We start from the raw sequence: 14,791 nt of genomic DNA, 5'->3' as shown, positions 1-14,791 counted from the left end.
AGTCTCTGTATTAGTAGTAAATGTGAAAGGGTCAGGGGTAGTGGTAGATAAATGGTGAACATCTACAACTAAATGGGTGTAGTTAAGGGAAAAACAAGTAGGGGCTTAGGGAGGCAAGCACAAATAATAGAACATGCCCCCAAAATGAGCACGAATATTGTTGATCACCAAAGATACACTTATATCTCCTCCAGCTACTACAGACATGCAGGCTCAAATCTACATCAGTGAAGCCTTACAGTAAGTCACATAACTCACATCACCAATCACAGGACTGCAAGCCACTCTCCTGGAAATCAAGCGGTACGGAATCACACTACATAAGTAGATACATTTTGCTCGCTTTCTCTGTGTGTGTGTGTGTACATATATATATATATCCACAGCCTTGGCTCGATTTTGCGGTCCAATGGCGCTCTTTCCACCGGTGCTTGGACTTCTAAGCAGAGCCCCGCTTTCATATATTCCACAACTCCCTTTTTCAAGAGAAATAAGTCCGCACTCGCCAAAAGGTTTCTTCCCCAATCCTTTATTTCATTGTCGATACTCCAGCATTTCAAAGTACAACCAACGCGTTTCGCAACCAACAGTTGCTTGTTCACGGTCAGTGCATCAATGTTCATGCTCCTCCTATATTTTGAAGGACCCGGCAGAACTTTTCTATTGCTGATCTCACTTCCTGTGGATTCACAGGAAGTTAGATGGGAAATGTAGTTTTTTTGTTAAAATTCAAACACGACATTTCTGTATCAATGTTTTTAGACGCAAAGTTATACAGTTATTATTGCGGCAATTCGAATTCATCATATGTATTTCGCCCTCATTGTTACTACCTTCATTTTTGCTACGGTAGGTCCGATAAGCTATTAACCGTCATTTGCATCACATAGCTATTAACAAAAAAGACAATATAGCCCTCCCGTGGGCAATTTAGCTCTTCAAACACATTGACAATATATATTAAATTCAGGAGGAATATTCTATTCCCCTCATCTGAGAAGTGCACACCATCTTCTCTGTAAATATCTTGCATGTTGTAACGCAAGTTATTGTTGTATATTGAACCCATTCCATAGTCTCTCATGTAAGCAGAAACAGATTTATTCACATGTTTCCGTGCTTTCTCAAATTGTGGACAAAATTGGTTGGACCACTTCCATTTCTGTCTTTGGCATATATTGGAATATACCAAGGCAGTTTGTGGAAAAAGTGTCATCAATTGCCCAAAGGCTTCCTTTAAAACCATTTCCAGACCTACCCCAGTCAAAGTGCCTAGGTCATTTCCACCACAGTGCAAAATTATGAGGTCAGGGTGTGGCAGATGGTGAAAGGTTTTCACCAATGGTATCAATTGATGACATCTTAATCCTCTTTGGCCAATCCATTTGATGTGCACATTTGGTAAATCAAGGTTGTGAAAATTTCTGAGAGCTGCATACCTTTGAGCCCAGTGGATATAGCTATGTCCAATAAACCAGACAGAATACATGGTGAGAGGAGGTTCTGGTACAGTCAGATGAAGTGTAGGAATAAAATGGCAGTTGGAACAGTAGGAGTTTGCAAAAAAAAAACTGTGGAGTTTCAGTGCTCTTGAATCATAAGCAATGATTGGTGGATTCAGATAGTTGAAAACTGGAAGTTAGGGTGCATGGTTCTGTTCTGTGGAAGAAGTAATTTGAATGGTTAAGAAAAAGTCATTTAAAGAAAGATTGCAGCGGATAAGCTGGTGTATTGAGAGGTCAAACATCCTTGCTGAGTTCATTTAGAATAAACTTTTAACCTTGAGAGCTCAGTGAGGAGGGAGTTGCTATGGTAACAGGTAAAAAAGGCTGAGGGGGGGAAGGGTGTTGGTTTGAAAATAGAGAGGGAAGAGTTTTGATTGGTTACCATGAGCAATATTTGTGTAGAATTAGAGGTTTTCTGTGCCATTAATGGTTGCAGTGCCTGGAGAACATACCTTTTGCTCTGCTAAAGAAATATTGGTGTGTGTATCTAACACTGTTCTGAATCTCCCAAAGCATTTGTAAAGGTGAGTTATGATTCATTTAGATAGAGAGTTCAGATTAAGAAGCACATTGATTTTCTTTGCTGTTGGTTTGTGTGATGCTTTTTGAAAATGCATGGTTTCTATATTTGCAAAATAGAGGATTTGTATTTTGTGAAATAGTGATGTTTTAGTAGTGAAGTTGAATGGTTGTACATAGGACTTGCACTCTGTATCTAAAATGTTATTTTAAAAAACAATTTTAGGGTAAATCAATGGGTTTCAGTAGTGAAAATGAATGCTTGTAAATAGGACCTGTGTTCTGTTCCTAAAATGGTAATTGAAAAACGATTTTAGTGCAAATCAATGAGTTTCAGTAGTGAAAATGAATGCTTGTATATAGGATCTGTGCTCTGTTTCTAAAATGTTAATTGAAAAACGATTTTAGTGCAAAGCAATGGGTTTTAGTAGTGAAAATGAATGCTTGTAAATAGGATATGTGCTCTGTTCATAAAATATTAATTAAAAAACGGTTTTAGGGCAAATTAATGGCTTTCAGTAGTGAAAATGAATGCTTGTACATAGGACCTGTGTTCTGTTCCTAAAATGGTAATTGAAAAACTATTTTAGTGCAAATCAATGGCTTTTACATTTTTAAGAAGGAATAAATAGTGTGTGCATAGTTACATAAAAATATTTGAATCTTTTACAAAGATGTTACCTGTGTTACCTCAGATTGGGAAGTAGACTGAGTTTCTTTGCTGTTGGTTTGTGTCATTTTTTTGGGTAATGCTTGGTAGGAATGTTTGCAAGAGAGAGGAAATGTATTTTGTAAAATAGAGAGTTTTCAGTACTGAAATGGAATGCTTGTACATAGGATTTGCACTCTGTTTGTAAAATGTTATTCAAAAATCAATTTTGGGGCAAAGCAATTGGTTTTAGATTTTTGAGAAGGAATAAATAGTGTGTGCCTGATTACAAAAAAATATTTGAACCTTTCTCAATGATGTCACCTGTGTTACCTCAGATTAGGAAGTAGACTGAGTTTCTTTGCTGTTGGTTTGTTTCATTTTTTGGGTAATGCTTGGTAGGAATGTTTGCAAGAGATAGGAAATGTATTTTGTAAAATAGTGACTTTTCAGTACTGAAATGGAATGCTTGTACATAGGACCTGCACTGTGTTTCTAAAATGTTATTGAAAAATCGATTTTGGGGCAAATTAATAGCTTTTACATTTTTGAGAAAGAATAAATAGTGTGTGCATGATTACATAAAATAATTTGAAGCTTTCACAATCATGTCACCTGTGTTACCTCAGATTAGGAAGCACACTGAGAGCCTTATTTATGAAAACAGCGATGCGTCACTTTTCACTGTGCACTCCTTGTGACACCAATGATGCATTATATTTAATGTATGACGCATCATGTTTCTAGGACTTACAGATAAGTCAGTATTTCTGATGTATCTGTAAGCGCAAAAGTGACGAATTGCTGGAGTGTGTCACAAAAATGACGTAACTCCAGCAATGCATCCTTTCACATGGGGAAAGCCCCATGTGAAAGCGTTTGCCTCAGTCTTACGCCTGCTGTGAGGCAGGTGCAAGATTTTGACGTAACAGTGTCCTAAAAGTGACGCAGTGAAATCTCATAGATTTCACTGCGTCACTATTACGAGGCTTTTTGCGGGGGAATGCCCCCTCTGTGTACATTACACCTGACAGAGGTATAATGTGGCGCAGAGGTTTAAAAAGTGACGCATCTACCTACATGCGTCACTTTTTAAATATGGCGCAAAAAGGCACATGTTTTATGCCGCCGATGCGTCACAAAAAGTGCTGCATCAGCAGTGCAAAACTGACGCAGGGCCTCATAAATGAGGTTCATCTTTTTTTGCACACTACTCCAGTTTAGTCCTGTCCACTGCACTCTTGGACACAAGCCTCACCTTTTGTGCTCCCCTGGACAGGCTTCATCTCATCTGCACTCCTGCTTAGGGGTCAGAATCTTTTTTTAGAATAACATTTGAAAAACAGAGAAAAGGTCATATGTATTACGCTTTTCAATACACTACTAAAACATTTTTGGCGCAAATCAATGACTTTCACATTTGCTCTGTTCATAAAATATTAATTAAAAAACGATTTTAGGGCAAACTAATGGCTTTCAGTAGTAAAAAGGAATGCTTGTACATAGGACTTGTGTTCTGTTTCTAAAATGGTAATTGAAAAACGATTTTAATGCAAATCAATGGCTTTTACATTTTTAAGAAGGAATAAATAGTGTGTGCATAATTACATAAAAATATTTGAATCTTTTACAAACATGATACCTGTGTTACCTCAGATTGGGAAGTAGACTGAGTTTCTTTGCTGTTGGTTTGTGTCATGTTTTGGGTAATGCTTGGTAGGAATGTTTGCAAGAGAGAGGAAATGTATTTTGTAAAATAGTGAGTTTTCAGTACTGAAATGGAATGCTTGTACATAGGATCTGCACTTTGTTTGTAAAATGTTATTCAAAAAACAATTTTGGGGCAAAGCAATTAGTTTTAGATTTTTGAGAAGGAATAAATAGTGTGTGCCTGATTACAAAAAAATATTTGAACCTTTCTCAATCATGTCACCTGTGTTACCTCAGATTAGGAAGCAGACTGAGTTTCTTTGCTGTTGGTTTGTTTAATTTTTTGGGTAATGCTTGGTAGGAATGTTTGCAAGAGATAGGAAATGTATTTTGTAAAATAGTGACTTTTCAGTACTGAAATGTAATGCTTGTATATAGGACCTGCACTGTGTTTCTAAAATGTTATTGAAATATCGATTTTGGGGCAAATTAATAGCTTTTACATTTTTGAGAAAGAATAAATAGTGTGTGCATGATTACATTAAAAAAATTGAAGCTTTCACAATCATGTCACCTGTGTTACCTCAGATTAGGAAGCACACTGAGGGCCTTATTTATGAAAACAGCGATGCGTCACTTTTCACTGTGCACTCCTTGTAACACCAATGATGCGTTATATTTAATGTATGACACATCATGTTTCTAGGACTTACAGATAAGTCAGTATTTCTGATGTATCTGTAAACGCAAAAGTGACAAATTGCTGGAGTGTGTCACAAAAGTGACGCAACTCCAGCAATGTGTCCTTTCACATGGGGCAAGCATGGTTAAATACATATATTTCATCCTTTGACAATAATGGCACTTGTGTTACCTCAGATTAGGAAGTAGATTGTGCAGATGAGGTGAGGCATGTCCAGAGGGACAGAGGAGGTGAGGCCTGTGTTCAAGACTGTAGTAGGAGAGAGGCCTTTCCTGGAGAGCGTAGGTGGTGAGGCCTGTGTCTAAGAGTGCAGTGGACTAGGCTTCATGAAGCCTATCCTCCACTGCACTCTTAGACACAGGTCTCATCTTCTTTGCAGCCGTGGACAGACCTCTCTTCCAGTACACTCTTCAATACAGGCCATACCTCTTCTGCACCCCTAGACAATCCTCACCTCATCTGCAACCCTGAATAGACTTCAACTAATATGCATGCTTAGACAGGCCTCAGCTTATTTAGACCCTTAGACACTGCTCGACAACGGAGAAACAGCGGCCCTCATCCTCCTAGACCTCTCCGCGGCCTTCGACACTGTCTGCCACCGCACCCTAGTGCAGCGCCTCAGCAACATCGGAATCCAGGAGAAGGCACTGGAGTGGATCATCTCCTTCCTCGCCGGAAGGACACAGAGAGTCCGCCTCCCCCGTTCAGATCAGAAGCCACCGAAGTCATCTGCGGCGTTCCTCAAGGCTCCTCGCTCAGCCCAACCCTCATCAACGTCTACATGAGCCCCCTCGCAGCCATCGCTCGCCAACACAACCTCAACATCATCTCCTATGCTGACGACACCCAGCTGATCCTCTCCCTCACCAACGACCCCACCACCGCCAGAGCCAACCTACACGAAGGGATGCCAGACGTTGCCAAGTGGATGATGAACAGTCGCCTGAAACTGAACTCGGACAAGACGGAAGTCCTCATCCTGGGATTTTCACCCTCCGCCTGGGACGACTCCTGGTGGCCCCTCGCCCTGGGCAGCGCACCCAAACCAACAGACCACGCACGCAACCTGGGCTTCATCCTGGACTCCTCCCTCTCCATGACCAGACAAATCAACGCTGTCTCCTCGTCATGCTTGAACTTCCTGCGCATGCTACGTAAGATCTTCCGGTGGATCCCCACCGAGACCAGGAAGACGGTCACCCAGGCCCTCGTCACCAGCCGTCTGGACTACGGCAGCTCCCTCTACGCCGGTACCACCGCCAAACTCCAGAAGAGACTCCAGCGGATCCAGAACGCCTCAGCACGACTCATCCTGGACATCCCCCATCGTAGCCACATCTCCGGACACCTGAGAGACCTGCACTGGCTCCCGGTCAACAAGAGAATCACCTTCCGTCTCCTCACCCACGCACACAAAGCCGTACACAACCAAAAGCCCAGGTTACCTCAACAGCCGCCTCAACTTCTACGCTCCCACACGCCAGCTTCGATCGACCGGCCACGCCCTCGCCGCCATCCCCCGCTTCCAAAGAGCCACCAGAGGGGGAAGGTCCTTCTCCTACCTGGCCGCCAAGACTTGGAACTCCCTCCCGACCCACCTCCGCCTGACCAAGGACCACCTCGCCTTCAGGAAGCAGCTCAAGACCTGGCTGTTCGAGCAGTAGCGGACCCCCCCCTCCCCTAGCGCCTTGAGACCCTCCAGGTGAGTAGTGCGCTATATAAATGCAGTGATTGATTGATTGATTGATTGCGTCACCTCATCTGCACCCAGTTACCATCAATTATACTCAATACATTGACGCCTGTTCAGAGGACAGAGATGAGGTAAGACTTGTCCAAGGGTGAGAGGAGATTAGTCCTATCCACTGTAGTCATGGACACTGAATGCTTGTACATAGGACCTGCACTGTGTGTCTAAAATGTTATTTAAAAAACGGTTTTGGTGAAAATGAATGACTTTTAGTTTTTTGAGAAGGAATAAATAGTGTGTGCATGATTAAATACATATATTTCATCCTTTCACAATAATGTCACCTGTGTTACCTCAGATTAGGAAGTAGATTGTGTAGATGAGGTGAGGCATGTCCAGAGGTACAGAAGAGATGAGGCCTATGTTCAAGACTGTAGTGGGAGAGAGGCCTTTCCTGGGAAGCATAGGTGGTGAAGTCTGTGTGTAAGAGTGCAGTGGACTAGACTTCATGAAGCCTATCTCCTACTGCACTCTTAGACACAGGTCTCACTTTCTTTGTACCTGTGGATATACCTCTCTTCCACTACACTCTTCAATAGAGGTCTCACCTCTTCTGCACCCCTGGAGAATCCTCACCTGATCTGTAACCCTGAATAGACCGTTTGCTTTTTGTCATTGCTTTGTTGTTTGATAGTAGTGGTCTATAATGTGCTATTTGTTTCTTTAACACAGATTGAAATCAAGATTTCAAGAGTAAGGAAAGATGCCCTCAAGGCAAAGAAGAAGGAAAAATGATAAGCGGAAAAAAACAAAAACAGCATCAGAATTATAGCACTCCTTCACAACAAAGACTTCAAAAAACAGGAAAGAAGCTCCTGGTAAGATAACTAAGTCTTTCTTACGGAATATATGTAGATAAAAAAAAAATGTTGGACAGCATGTAGAAAAAGAGAAGGAGAGAGTAAATTTGAAAAGGAAGGAGAGGCCATCAAAAAATCTTACTACTGGAGCAGGAGAGAATAATATGTATCGGAATAGAAGGCAGGATCAGTTTAGAGACATTCGTAAATGAATGTTTCGCAATAGGGTGGTTTTAAATTTGTTACAAAACATTAGGAAAGGAAAACAGAGAGCTGCTTTTTATAAGAAAAAGAAAAATGTAGCGAAGATTGTTGATCAGGCTTTTGAAGTTAAGAAAAAATTATTTATTTTAATAATCAATAGAATTAGGACACTTAACAAGACAATTGATGTTTTTAAATCAAACAGTAGATGGAAAAGAGTAATTAATCGGACTAATTTTTGTAAAGTTTTTTCAGGAGAATGGATGCACAGTTCAAGTTGTGAGCCATTTTTTAATGAGGAGAGTTACTTCCAGGAGAATGATTTAGTGCATGCAGTTGACACCAGTGGTCGAGCATATGAGGTGAAAGACGGTTGCCCGATTGAAAAAGAGAAACTTGTGCCTAGAGAACCAGAAGAGGTGTTAACTGATGAAGTTTTAGGGAGACGTACTAAGGGTCCAGTGTACACTTGGAAGTGTAGTAGTATTTGTACTGTGCGACAGGAATCAATTGATTTGTTTTGTAATTTCTCACGTACATATAGTAAGAAAAGTCTAAAACAAAAAATGAAGTTGTTGCAAGACTTAGATCCTTGCAGAGTGAGAGAAAACACAGGTTTGCAAGGGCATTCACTGGCTTGTCTTTCTAGAAAAGTCTGTCAGAGTGTTTTTCATCATTTTAGGATGTTAGCAGTGCATCATAACAAAATGAGGAAATTAGCGAGAATGTTGTATTATGCAAAAAGTCCAGCACTTAAGCTTAAACAATTAAACAGTGCTCTTTTGCATGGAACTGAATTAGATGTGAAGAAGATTTGTGAAGAAATTGAGATTTCTTATTTTGGTGAAAAAGAGGACAGTGTAGAACTTGACACAGAAATTCAAGGTAATCTGGAAGACAATGTACAGATTTCAAGTACAGAAAAGTTTGACCAGGAAATTACCAGGTTTAAGGTGAAATCAAGTGAAAGGCCGAATTTTACTTGTGTGTGTTGTCGACGAACTCATTATAAGCATCAAACTAGATTAGTTGATTTATACGTAAAAAGTGAAAAGATAAATAATTATGAGTGGAAGGATTTTGCAACTTATTTGTGGGTGGAGAATTGTTTTGATTTGAGTTCTGATCAGCGTATTTGTAAATATTGTTATGATAAATTAAATCAAAACAGAATGCCTGCTAGAGCTGTTCATAATAATCTGGAGTTGGTAGACATTCCTCCTGAATTGATGGATTTAAATACATATGAGTCTATTTTGATTCAATGTGTCCATCCTTTTCAGGATATTGTTCGCATGGAGCCTAAGATAGGGAAATTGCCTCCTTCAGATTTACAGAGAGGATTAAAGGGAAGAGTTGTTTATTTGCCTCTAGATTTCAAGAAAAATATTGATACTATTGGTGAAGAGAAAGTGGAAGAGGAACCTCTGGTTATTCTAGTTAATGGGGTTCCGACAAAGAGTAAGAAAATCTGGGAAGATTTAGTGGATGTTAGGAAAGTCAAAAAGGCAACGTTGTATTTAGTGAAAAACAATGAGTACTACAAACATGTATGTGTTGAAGCAGAGGAAACAGCTGCAGATGAAGACAGTGATTGTTCAGCTGGCCAAATTGAAAAAGTTGATGTATCAAGAAGTGAAGAAATATATGAACATTATACTGTTCATCCTTTGCATTCCAAAGAAGTGATGGGGAATGCAATTGACTTGTTTCAAATGAAAGCAGCAAAAGGAAGTCCCATTAGTGTATGGGAAGAAAGTTTGGAAGCTCGTTGTTTTCCACATTTATTTCCAACAGGTCGAGGTGGACGATATGACGATCGACCACTTCAAATTCCTGCATCTGAATATCGAACTGTAAGATTATATGCTGAAGATCCAAGGTTTTGTCAATGCATTCCCTATTTGTTTCATCTACTGTATGAAAGTGACTTGTCTGGGCTTTCGTATGCAGTAAACCATATACTGAAAAGTGGAGCACATCTGCAAAATGTTTCGGCGAGGGACTTTATGGAGAAAGTCAATCTGCAAGATAATATTTTGGAATCTCATTTAATCAATCTCATGGCATGTCAGCGTGGTACAAACGAGTATTGGTACCATCGTCATGGGGAATTGAAATGTTTGCTAAGAAACTTAGGAACTCCTACATGGTTCCTCACTCTTAGCTGTGCCGAGTATGAATGGGACGACTTACTTCAATTTCTACGAGAGGCAAATGCAAATATACAAAATATAGAATTCAAAATACCTGGAGAACTGTGTTCTTTGGATCCAGTGAATGTATGCAGATATTTCAATCATAGATTTGAAGCTATGATGTCTTTTATTACCAACAAAAAAAATCCTCCCCTTGGAGAGGTTTTGGATTTCTTTTGGAGAAAAGAGTATCAAGCGAGAGGTGCTCCTCATATACATATGTTATTGTGGATTAAAGATGCACCCAAATTTGGAACAGATTCAGATGAGACAGCTATGAGCTTCATTGAAGAGTATTCAACATGTGCTGTTCCGAAAACTACCGAAGAAAACAGTTTAAGGCAACAAGTTTTAAGCTTTCAATCCCATCGTTGTGGAAAGTACTGTCGTCGAAAATTCAGAAACAAGGACAAGTTCTACACAAAAGAGAGGAAGATGGCGGCCGACTAAGACGCTCGGTCGCGGGCTCCAGAGACGCCAGTAACCAGAAACAGAAACCTGATGTCTGCATCCCCCTAGAAGATACAAATCGCCGGGCAATGATCCGGTTAAGGTGAGGGCTACATACTACTCACAAGTTAACTGAAAACGACCCCCGAAGAAGAGGCGCTCCCTCCCTCCCTCCATACCTCTCCTCCCCTCCGACTCCGTAAAATATCACACCTCAGGCAGCACGCTAAAGTGGAACATAACGACGAGCCTAAACTAACCGAAATAGCTGAAAAAACTCACTGAGGCTCAGGTAACGAGAGAGGGCGAGGGCGAGTTGCATGGTGATAAGAGGCGTTGCGAGCTGCGTTGCTGCTGTGCTCGACGGGCGCCTGGTTGCCGTAGACGGAGGCGGTGCTCGGCATAGGACCGCATGCTGGTGTGGAGACAACGCGACTTCAAAGCGGCAGCAGCGGAGCTCTGGGTGAGAGCGAGAAACGCCGCCCAGGGTTGCAGGAGAGCACTCGGAAGAATTACCTTCCCCTTCCGGGGAGGAGGGAGCGGGGTTAGCAGCGCTGCCCTCGGAGGTTGCGTGGAAGCACACTGTTACGAAGGAAAACAAGGAAATCAAAATAACCAAAGCAATAACACGAATGAACCCAAATGTAAATACAATAAGGCTAAAAAAGCTAACCTCCAGTGCTATACAAAAGTGAAAATAAAAATAAATGTAAAACTGAATAAAAACCAGAAGTGCTATAAGGATTTACGAATACAACAAACATTAAAGGACTGGTACTGGATGAACGGAAAAGGAATCTGGGTTGCTCCTGAAGACAGGAACCTTACTGAATCTAGACTACTATATACTTTTCCACAGAGGGAGGAAAAAGAAAAAGAACAAGAACATTGTCAGAACGCCAAAGATCACATTCCAGCAGGAGAGGACGTTGCTGCCTTGGAGGTAGAAAATAATAGCGAAAGCCTTACCCCTGCATCTACCCCTGCAATTACTTACACCACTAGGTCAAAAAAAACTCAAGTAGACAAAACAATACTCACAGCTTCATTAGACAAAAAAGAAGAGGAAACTGAAAGATCAGTCTACTCCCTAAGAAGCCGGAATTTACCTAAACAAAATACACCGTTAATTCAAAAGAAAAAGAACTTTATTCCGAGAAGTATAAAGAAAAGAAATTTACCGCGATTGGATGAACTATCAGAAAGTATTAAAGGCAGAGTTTCAAAAACGAAATTCAGGGGGGAGAAAATTAAAATCACTCCGTCTCTAAGATCTTACTTTAAAGTGCAACAGGTACTACAGATACGAGGGGGACAGCCCGTGACAGAGACTGCAGCCGCGAATACCTCGACAGCTACATCGACGGCTACCTTAGACGAAGTTGGAGGCAAGGATAAAGAATTTACTGGTGAGAACGAAGAAGAAGAGATACCCGCACTACAGTACCTGGAAGAAAGCACAGAAGAAGAGGAAGAGGAAGGGCGAGAAAATACAACAAAAGGCCTGCCAATCCTCGTTTGAATCACTTCAGACATTACATCAGCCAATATTAATAATGAGTAATTCAATGAGTAATTCAATGACACAACTCTCAGGCAAAGAGAATGAAGCTGAACCTGAAGTTGAAGCGGATATAACCTCACAAAAACAACAAGAACAACAAGGGGAAGCAGGGAGGCAACAAGCGGTAAATGAAAAAGAAAAAGATGTAATCCGGCAAGAATTACGGCCAGAGGAGCAAGAGTCAGAGCAGGTTACAGATCAGTCGGATGTAAGTAAGATGGAAGAAATAATGGGGGCGTGCTTAGATAAAATGATGGACAAAATTTTGGGGGAATTGAGAGAGAAATTCTCAATATCAGAAGGAAATCAATCTAAAATTCAAGAAGTAGTCGAAAACCTTGATCAGAAATTAAATGATTTAGGAGTACGAGTAACGGCAGTGGAAAATGAGATTGGCTCTTTAACCAAAAAAGTAGATACAAGCCAAAGAGAGATACGACAAATAAAAGACAGTGAGAAGGCCATCAAAGAAAAACTTGAATCCTTGGAGAATCAAGGAAGACGCAATAACCTCAGACTATTGAACATTCCCGAAAATTTGGAAGGGTCAGATATAAAATCATATGTTATATCTTTGCTAGAGGAGTTCTTTCCATGGGTAAAAGAATGTGAATTATCAACGGACATTCAGCGAGTGCATAGGGATCCTTTCAGGAAAAGTAAAGACCGGAAAGCCCCAAGGAAAATACTAATAAATTTCAAGACCTATTTACTGAAGGAAAGATTACTCAATGAGGGTTTAAAAAGCGGATCTTTTAATAAAGACAATTGGTCATTTCGCGTCAGATCTGACATATGCAAGGCAACGCAAGATAGACAGTGGGAGCTGGGGCAACACATGCAAGAATTAAAAAGTTTGGGAGCAAATGTCCAACTGAAATTCCCAGCTGCCTTAAGAATAATGTGGAGAAACAAAATGCACAACTTAAGAGAGCCAAAAGAGGTAGAAAACCTCACCCAGCAGATAAAAGATCAAATTGAAATCGACAAGACGAATCAAGTCTAATGAAATAACAGGAGAAAATTAACCAACTCTTCGGTAGCAAAACATGAACTTGACCTAAAAAGCCAAAAATTTAAAATGAAAGGGGAATGTAAAGGCATAACAACCTTCTAATAAACAATAGAAAGGCTGGCGCCGCGGAGCACGAAAAGGGTGGGGAATACCACCTGAAGAAAAAAGAAGGGAGGCTTCCTCAGGGTGGGATGGCTCAGCAGCACTGAACAGTAAATATGTAAGATATAACTATAAATGGGTGGGGAGCAAAATAGGGAAAAAAAAACAAAAAAATAACCTCAAATTTGGTAAACAAAGGTTATCGGAGTGGACAAGATGGCCTATTTTTCTTTTCATTTTTTTACTTTTTCTCCTTATATTTGTTGTTTGGATATTCTCAAAGTTTCTCTCTAAAACGGAATGGCGAAAGAAAAGATGATAAAAATACTCTCATGGAATGTTAACGGTCTTAGAACTCCCAAGAGAAGAAGAAGAATCTTGGAGTACTTAAAAGAAGTAGAAAGTGAGATAATTATCCTTCAAGAAACTCACTTAACAAAATCGGAATGGTCTCAAATTGTGAAAAATTTACATTGGATTGGCTCAAGCATTCACACAGTACAGGATTGCAATATAAGAGGAGTGGCAATTGTCATAAAAAAATCTTCGAATGCCAAGCTGGAATCAGAAGAGGTTGACAGAAAGGGAAGATGGGCAATGGCCAAAATTAGAATAGAAGGCTTGTCATTAATGATAGTAGGATATTGTGGCCCAAATATTGACGACCCGGCGACACTTAAGAAATTATACTCACAATTAATAACATTTACAGTCCCAATAATTTTAGGAGGAGATTATAACATAATTTTAGACCCGACTGTAGATAGGCAACCTCCCTCTAAACAAAGAAATTCACCAAAGATGAGGGAATGGTTGGGAATACTTAAGAGAGATCTAAACATAGACGACATGTGGAAACAAAAAGGAGAAAAAGCATACCCGTTTACTTTTCACAATAAAAAATTAGGACATAAATCTAGGATAGATTTTTTTTTAATAAGCAACTCACTCCGAGACAAGGTTAAAAGTATTGTACATCAACCAGCTCACCTTTCAGACCATTCGGCTGTCCAACTAAAACTCTCACTAACACAAAATTCAACTTTTACTGGATGGACTATGGATCGATCAATTCTAACAACGGATGAGAGTGTGGAGCAACTGTTAAAACTGACAATTAATTATTTTGCAGACAATGGTGAGGAAACTTCTGAGAGAATTAAATGGGACACATACAAAGCAGTAATAAGAGGACATCTACTTAGCTTAGGTGCACATAAAAATAAGCAAAGGAAAACCGACATAAAAAACCTCGAAACAGAAATTAAGGAAACAGAAGCACAACTGGGAGCCAGCCCATTATCGATCTCCAAAGAAAACATATTAAAGAAGATGTGTAAGTTAAAAGAGACCTTAACAGACTACTTAGAAAATATAGTGCAAGAGAAATGGGAGAACAGTAAATTGGCTAAACACGAATATGGGGAAGGCTGTGGGAAAATGTTAGCCTGGAAGTTGAGAACAGACCTGACAAGGAATACTATACTATCCGTATATACCAAAGATCAATCAGTCCTATGTGAAGAAGACTCCGCAATAAGGCAAGAATTCGCAGATTTCTTCTCAACAATTTACAAAGAGGATACAAATCCAACAACTGAGATCATTAAGGAATATTTACAAGGAATAATAATGCCAAAACTAACAGAAGAGGAAGTGGTTTTCCTAAATAAGGATAT

The 14,791-nt window shown here is 40.1% G+C and overlaps 1 protein-coding gene across 1 annotated transcript in view; it reads left to right on the top strand.

The window, feature by feature from the left end:
- LOC144762274 (ATP-binding cassette sub-family C member 10-like) overlaps positions 1 to 14,791 on the top strand; it is a 1,353,417-nt gene that overhangs the window by 924,219 nt on the left and 414,407 nt on the right. The window lies entirely within an intron of this gene.

The sequence above is a fragment of the Lissotriton helveticus genome, chromosome 6 (genome assembly GCF_964261635.1).
Source record: "Lissotriton helveticus chromosome 6, aLisHel1.1, whole genome shotgun sequence".
NCBI classification, from domain to species: domain Eukaryota; kingdom Metazoa; phylum Chordata; class Amphibia; order Caudata; family Salamandridae; genus Lissotriton; species Lissotriton helveticus.
This window is presented reverse-complemented; position numbering and strand designations above follow the sequence as displayed.